The sequence below is a fragment of the Pelophylax lessonae genome, assembly GCF_965119305.1.
Source record: "Pelophylax lessonae genome assembly, chromosome: 3".
In the NCBI taxonomy this organism is placed as follows: domain Eukaryota; kingdom Metazoa; phylum Chordata; class Amphibia; order Anura; family Ranidae; genus Pelophylax; species Pelophylax lessonae.
The window spans coordinates 627,770,629-627,777,228 of NC_138770.1; the positions used below are offsets into that span (position 1 = coordinate 627,770,629).

At 48.2% G+C, this 6,600-nt stretch overlaps 1 pseudogene across 1 annotated transcript; it reads right to left on the bottom strand.

Moving 5' to 3' along the window:
- Positions 1-622: 622 nt before the first annotated feature.
- On the bottom strand, positions 623-1,994 carry LOC309550656 (GDP-mannose 4,6 dehydratase-like; annotated as a pseudogene). Its single transcript has one exon. The product of its transcript is annotated as a GDP-mannose 4,6 dehydratase-like (transcript).
- Positions 1,995-6,600: the final 4,606 nt, after the last annotated feature.

Sequence of the window (6,600 nt, forward strand, 5' to 3'; positions counted from 1 at the left end):
CAGTGGGGACCAAGTACCTTAAAAGTTGTGGCAGAACAGAGAAACCATTATCTCAAGAAGCTCCTGCAGGGGTAAGTGCTACACGTGCATATTGCATTTAATGGATCATTTGTATTGGAATCAGGTTTTTAGCACAATTATTATGGCATACTTTACAGTATGTCATTGCCAACATTTTCATCACTCATATATTATGTAACGGATTTATGTAAGTTCAATAGGATTGTCGCAACAGTATTATTGGCATTAGCATTAGCTTTCTATTTACAATAATGTCATTTATAAAACTATCAAGAAGAAATGTGTTGGAGGTGCTGGATCTGAAGTGTGTTTGCTCTTGAAAATTGATGCTGCTAGTTGAACCCTCCAATAAATGAGTCACTCTCACTAATGGAGTTTATACGGTAGCCAATTGGTGTTCATTCTGCAAACATGGTTTAACCATAGAAGTCTGCTTTTTTTGATTTGCTTTTTGACTGAAGGTTGAAAGTCGAAAGTTGTCTCATTTTGATGGTAATCATGAAGAGAGACACCCAAGATCTGCCTCACTTATTGCATTGGGAAGACCTTGATCTTAATCATATCAGCTTTTTTTTTTTTTCATAGAAATGCAGTTTATTGAGAAATAAGAGGCATGTCAAAAGGTATGGAAAAAGATCATATTAATATTTTATCAGACTCTAGCACGAGCAATACAAAAGTTCCCCACATTACAGCAGCATTGAATAGATTGCAAAATAAAACCTAAAATAACAAAAGAAACTGAATGCCCAGTAAATGTCCCAACACACCTTCAAACATTGTGTACAGTCATACACTCAAGTAAATATGTAATAATAGATTCTATTAGAAATCTTTTTGTAGAGAAGTGATTAGATGGTATCAGCTAGCATTGGCTGCTCTGACAGATGCAAATGGTGGACTTTTTTCCTTTTAGGCATTGGAATTGTTTTTCATTAAATGAATATCTGATTCTACCATCTCCTTTACCAGCTCTTCAAATGAGACTTTGGGTTCCCAGCTCAGCTTCTGTTTGGCTTTTCTACAGTCTCCTTGGAGGAAGTCCACTTCAGTTGGTCTGTAGTACTTGAGATCAACTTTCACATAAATCTTTCCAGTCTCACTGCAGCCCACTTCATTTTCATTCTTGCCCTTCCACACAATGGTTTTCCCGATATGCTTGAAAGCTTTCTCCACAAACTTCCGAATGCTGTGGACCTCCTCAGTAGATATCACAAAGTCCTCAGGCTTATCTGTTTGCAGCGTCAGCCACATAGCATCAACATAGTCTTTGGCATGACCCCAACCCCTCTTGGCATCCAGATTTCCAAGGCTGAAACACTCCATCTGTCCGAGGTGAATCTTAGCTACTGAACGGCTAATTTTGTGGGTTACAAAATTTTCCCCCTCGACAAGGACTCTAATGGCTGAAGAGAATACCATTGACTGCAAACCGGTTATACGCTTCCCTAAAATTAACGACAATCCAGTAAGCATAGAGTTTTGCTGCACCACATGGCGATCAAGGGTAAAATGGTGTGGTTTCCTTCTGGGGGATTTCCTGTACTTTTCCATACAGTTCACTTATTGAGGCTTGATAGAATGTTGCTGACTCAATTGAGCTACATGTCTTCACTGCATTAAGAAGTCACAAACTACCTACACCATCAACGTCTGCTGTGTATTCTTTCAAGTCAAAGGAAATCTTTACATGAATCTGAGCTCCTAGATTATAGATTTAAGTAGGTTTGACATCATTTTGACCAAACTGGTACTGTCAGTGAGATCTCCATAGTGTAGATTCATATTCCCTTCAATGTGAGCTTGTGGATTCTTGTACAGATACTTAATCCTGCCTGTGTTGATCGACGTACAATGCCATGCACCTCATAGCCCTTTTCTAACTGGAATTCAGCCAAATAAGAGCCATCCTGGCCAGTAATTTCCGTGATTAGTGCCACCTTCCTAGGCTTTCCACCATTGGATGGGGATCCGTTTTACTAATTGCATGCCATGCTTCAAGACTGTTGATCTGCGTAGAGAAGAGTCCTGCTGTGTGCTCTCAGCCAGGGGAGGGCTGGCAGCCTTAGGCCTGGGGGGCAAGTCCAGTCAAGTGGCCCATTGAACCACCGAATCAGCTCACTATCCATGCCCACCTGGTTTTAGAAGGGATATTGATGTTATGAAGCAAGACAAATATAATACAATGTGGTAACATCATTTAATGTTAATAGCAACAAAGGAGGTTTAACAAAAATAATGCATCAATGCAGCCTCACCAGTGCCCATCAGTGCAGCCTCATCAGTGCCGATCAATGCAGTCTGATTAGTGCCCATTAATGCAGCCTTACCAGTGCCCATCAATGTAGCCTGATCAGTGCCCAGTAATGTAGCCTCACCAGTGCCCATCAATGCAGCCTCACCAGTGCCCATCAATGACCATCAATGCAGCCTTATCAGTGCCCATTAATGCAGCATCACCAGTGCCCATCAATGCACCCTGATCAGGGCCCATCAATGCACCCTGATTAGGGCCCATCAATGCAGCCTGATCAGGGCCCATCAATGCAGGCCCACCAGGGCCCATCAATGCAGCCCCACCAGGGCCCATCAATGCAGCCCCACCAGTGCGAATCAATGCAGCCTGATCAGTGCCCTTCAATCCAGCCTCAAGAGTGCCCATCAATGCAGCCTCACCAGTGCCCATCAGTGCAGCCTCATCAGTGCCCATCAATGCCTATAAATGCAGCCTCACCAGTGTCCATCAATGCAGCCTCACCAATGTCCATCAATGCAGTCTGATCAGTGCCCTTCAATGCACCTTGATCAGTGCCCATCAATTCAGCCTGATCAGTGCCCATCAATTCAGCCTGATCAGTGCCCATCAATGCAGCCTGATCAGTGCCCATCAATGTAGCCTCACCAGTGCCCATCAATGCAGCCTTACCATTGCCCATAAGCTCAGCCTCATCAGTGCCCATCAATGAAAATCAATGCAGCCTGATCAGTGCCCATCAAGGCAGCATCACCAGTGTCCATCAGTACAGCCTTAGCAGTGTCCATTAATGAACCCTAATCAGTGCCCATGAATGAAGCCTGATCAGGGCCCATCAATGCAGCCCCACCAGTGCCCATCAATGCAGCTTCACCAGTGCTCATCAATGCAGCCTGATCAGTGCCCATCAATGCAGCCTTACCAGTGCCCATCAATTCAGCCTCATCAGTACCCATCATCTCAGCCTCATAAGTGCCCATCAATGCTTATCAATGCAGCCTCACAAGTGTCCATCAATGCAGCCTCACCAGTGCCCATCAATGCAGTCTCACCAGTGCCCATCAATGCAGTTTCACCAGTGCCCATCAATGCAGCCTCACCAGTGCCCGCCAGTGTAGCCTGATAAGTGCCCATCAATGCACCCTGATCACTGCCCATCAATTCAGCCTGATTAGTGCCCATCAATGCAGCCTCACCAGTGTCCATCAATGCAGCCCGATCATTGTCCTTCAGCTGCGCCTCATCAGTGCAGCCTGAGCAGTGCCCATTAATGTACCCTGATCAGTGCCCATCAATGCAGCCTGATCAGGGCCCATTAATGCAGCCCCACAAATGCCCATCAATGCAGTCCCACCAGTGCCCATTAATGCAGCCTCACCAGTCTGCACAATTCCCCCTGCCCCTAGTCTCCACAATCCCCACCATCTGCACAATCCCCCCTCCCCCAGTCTGCACAATCCTCCCTCCTAGTCTGCACAATCCCCCCCAGTTTGCACAACCCCCCCAGTTTGCACAACCCCCCCAGTTTGTACATTCCCCCAGTTTGCAAAATCCCCCCTCCCCCGTTTGCACAATCTCCCCACAGTCTGCACAACCCCCCCCCCCCAGTTTACACAATCCCCCCTGCCCCTAGTCTCCACAATCCCCCCCCATCTGCACAATCCCTCCCTCCCCCAGTCTGCACAATACCCCCCTCCTAGTCTGCACAACCCCCCCCCCAGTTTGCACAGTCCCTCCCAGTTTGCACAATCCCCGCCAGTTTGCACAACCCCCCTCCCCAGTCTGCATAACCCCCCCGCCCAGTTTGCACAACCCCCCAGTTTGAACAATACCCCCTCCCCCATTTGCGCAATCCCCCCCAGTCTGCACAATCTCCCCTCCCCCCATTTGCACAATCCCCCCTAGTCTGCACAATCCCCCCTCAGTTTACACAATCCCCTCTCCCTCTAGTTTGCACAATCCCCCCTCCCCTTAGTCTACACAATCCCCCCCCAGTGGACACAGTTCCCCCCCCCAGTTTACACAACCCCCCTCCCCCTGTCTGCACAGTCACCCCTTAGTTTACACAATCCCCCATCCCCCCAGTCTGCACAATCCCCCCCCCTCAGTCTGCACAATCCCCCCCCCCGCTTAGTCTGCACAATTCCCGCTCAGTTTACACAATTCCCCCTCCCCTCAGTTTACACAACTCCCCTCCCCCCAGTCTGCACAATTCCCCCCCCCCCATTCTGCACAGTACCCCTTCAGTTTACACAATCCCCCCTCTTCCTAGTCTGCACCCCCTCCCCAGTTTGAACACGGAGAGTAAGAAATTAGAAGGGAAAGAAGAGGTAAAGCAAAAAGAGGTTGGGGGAGAGAGGGGGGTTGTGCAGGGTGCAGATAGTTCACTCACCAATTAATTTTCCCCCCTCTCCACAGGTCGGCTGAAAACAGTGCAGGCACTGCATGCAAGGGGCTGGAGTGTGGGTGGCGTTTGGGTGGAAACAAATGGGAGGAGGAGTGTTGGATTATGCAGGCGGCCAAGTGAAGGAGGAGCTAGGAAGACAGTGGGCGGCGACGGGACAGGCGACAAAGCAGACACAGCCCAACTTCCAGGAAACCCCTGTTCTCTGACAAAGTGAACAAGAAGACACAGACAGACAAAATCAATCATGTCAGGTTTGAGCAGAATCCATGTTGGCATGATGGATTGGCAGAATCCATGTTCAGAAGAGGACAGTTTTGGCCTTGGCGGAGATATAAGCCTAATTACAGAAGCACCAGGCAGGCACACAGAATTTTCCATAGCACTCTGAAGTCAAGAAACAGTCTTTGCAGCTTTGTTTTTTTTGTGGTTGTATTAGGGGTTTTGGATTTGGATGGGGTTAAGGGTATTATGTGATGCTCATTTGACTTTAGTAGAAATTTTCAGGGACAACTTCTTCCATACAGTCTATTTACACACTCCTTAGCTCCTCCAGCACAAAACTTGCCTTAAGCACAAAATTCCCAGGACCAACTGGTAAACTGTTAGGTGATCTGACAAAAGGGCTCAGTCAGATTTTAGCAAATGCCGTGTACAGGTAGGGACCGCAGGCCCCTTGTTTGTATAGCAAAGTCCCTGTGCCCAGATGTCCTCCTGTGGCTACTGATCCCAGCACCACCTCTTCAGGCACTGCCAGCCCACCTGGCTGCATTTGCCCCTTTCTCTAACCCTCCAAGCTAAGCTTCCACAGTCCTCCCAGACTGGCTCTGCACCAATCTCAGACTGCTTTCATCCAGTCCTCCCAGGCTGCCTCTCAGTCCTCCCTGACTGTAGCACTCACCAGTCTACCTGGCTGTCTTCTTCTTGGAGATCTCTTGGATGTGCTCTCTGGCTCCTGCTGTCCTCACACCTGCTCCTGTCCCACAGGAAAGGATTCCTTCTTGGGATATCAGAGGATCCCTCTTGCACCCAAGCTCCCAGGCCCAAGGTCACCCCCCCCCCAGACTAGGGGGTTACCCTCAGGGGGCCCACTGGCAGCCTCCTAGCACTCTATCTCCAACGTCCACTAAACTCTCCTGCCCAGCTGGGCTGACCCTGAGTATTTGAGGGAGCCTGCCCCCTGCCAACCCATCCATTGGGGATTGTCCAGGGCCCTCATGAATACTCCAGGCAGCTCCTCCTAACCTCCCCCCCATTATTCTGGAAATTTCCAGCAAGTTCAAGAAGTAGGGGGAGGTACCAGAGATGCTGCCTGATAAGTCATACCAGCCCTCCTTGGATCACTCACCCAACCCAGATTAAAACACAGGTTTGGCTGCCAGCCAAGCCAAAACATTTTAACTGCACTGCCAAAAACCAAACACTACCTAATATAGGACATTAGCGGTGCTACAGGAGGCAGGGCTGCTATTAGAAATCGCGGCACCCCGTACAGACTACCTGGCAGGGCACCCCCAAGAAAATATTAAAGAAATATTTAGCTAAAATTACAACAAAATCACTATTAGCAGACACAAATATAACAGAACTCGCATAATTCCTGCTAAATCTAAAAAAAAAAACTACGTTAAATAAAAAAGAAGATGAGATGAGAAAAATATACAGGCTGGGCAGTTGGAGCTCAGTGATCAGAGAGACAGAGAGAGAGAAACAAAGTTACAATTTACAAATAAACTCCTGAGCAGAGATAAGTGCTGGGAGGGAGGGGGGGCCACACAAGGGAGGGGGATTAGTGAGGGACAACTGTCTCATTCTCAACAGATAAAAGCTGATAGCAGGGAGAGGGACAGATCAGATTCAGGTGCTGGAGGAAGATTTCTGTATTTGTTGTCCATCACTAATCCCCCTCTCTGTGTGGGCC